Source organism: Phytophthora infestans, genomic scaffold (genome assembly GCF_000142945.1).
Source record: "Phytophthora infestans T30-4 supercont1.38 genomic scaffold, whole genome shotgun sequence".
Taxonomy (NCBI): domain Eukaryota; phylum Oomycota; class Peronosporomycetes; order Peronosporales; family Peronosporaceae; genus Phytophthora; species Phytophthora infestans.
In genome coordinates this window covers 1,564,757-1,566,068 of record NW_003303721.1, presented here as the reverse complement: position 1 = coordinate 1,566,068, position 1,312 = coordinate 1,564,757, and positions in this window count along the sequence as shown.

The window sequence follows — 1,312 nt, the reverse complement described above, 5'->3', positions numbered from 1 at the left end:
AAAATGCAGGAGAATTTGACTAGGGTACAAACATTCGGCACACACCGATTCGGCATTTAAATATTGTATTTCTCCAATTGAGTTATCCCCCTATAATCGATGTTTGTTTTGCTTAAGCAATAGAAGGACACTATTCACCATCAGTCACGGCGGCCGTATCCCAGAAAAAATTGCTTTTTATTTGTTTTAGATTTGTCCTAGACGATTTCTTAGACATCAATTACCATTGATACGCCCTCAAAGGTGGCATCCTCTTCACACGCTCTCAAGTTTCTCTTCAGAGCACCCGGACCAATGACAGCAGTCGAGTCGACATTCGAGACCGTTCAAGCTATCTGAAAACCCTCTGAACCGCACACATAGTAATTGCAACTATCATTCTTAAAAGTAGCTCTTGAACCGACCCCATAGACGCGCAGTGTTTTAAAGCGCAGAGTGGGGCCGAATTTGTTTTCCTCATTCGTACAACCCTCGACAACATTGGGGCAAATCATTTGTTTTGCTTCTTATTTATCAAGGGCGTGGTAGCAGTCTCTAAAGCGGATGACCCTTCGATAGGAATTTCGCTTACAGTGCCATAGGGGATGCAGCTGGCGGTAGGGAGAATACCTCGAAGCAACTTTATACCCATCGTCCTAACAGCTAAATAGAGAGGGTGCTAGCTGTTCCTTTCAGTAACCTCAAGCCGCATCGATACGGCTTCAAGCTATTTATGTTGTGTGACGCAAAGACCGCGTATTGTTACAGTTTTTTTTTTAGCTTTTTGCTATGTCGTAACTTACCGGTTAGAGCGGATGCTAACATTTCTGATGTCGTAACTGTAGTAGATTTAAAATTTATGTGGGCAAGTGTAAAAATGTAGATGGGGTGATACCGGAATTGATTACAAGACTGGAGCAGCAGCCGTCTTGCGGAATCTGAAGACGGCGCTCACTCCCCAATCGCGACACAGCTGGCATGCTGTCCTCATTGACAGATATTACGCCTCCTTTCTCCTCGCTGTCGAGCTGCGGAAGATGAACGTTTATGTGGTTGGAACAATCATGACGAACCGCTTGGGGTTCGACAAAAGCACCACGTCAGTGAGCAAGACCCGCCCATCAAGCATCCCGCGTGGCGCATTTGTCTTCTCGCGCCCTGTCGCGGTCCCCACCATGATATCATGCCTCTGGTGGGACCAGAAGCCAGTCTGCTACCTCTGCACGGGCTCTGCCATGACACCGACCACTATCGAGAGGAAGGTAAAGCGCGTGGGCGCGATTCAAGTGGGGTGCCCTCAGTCTGTAAAGGACTACCAGAACTGGATGAGCGG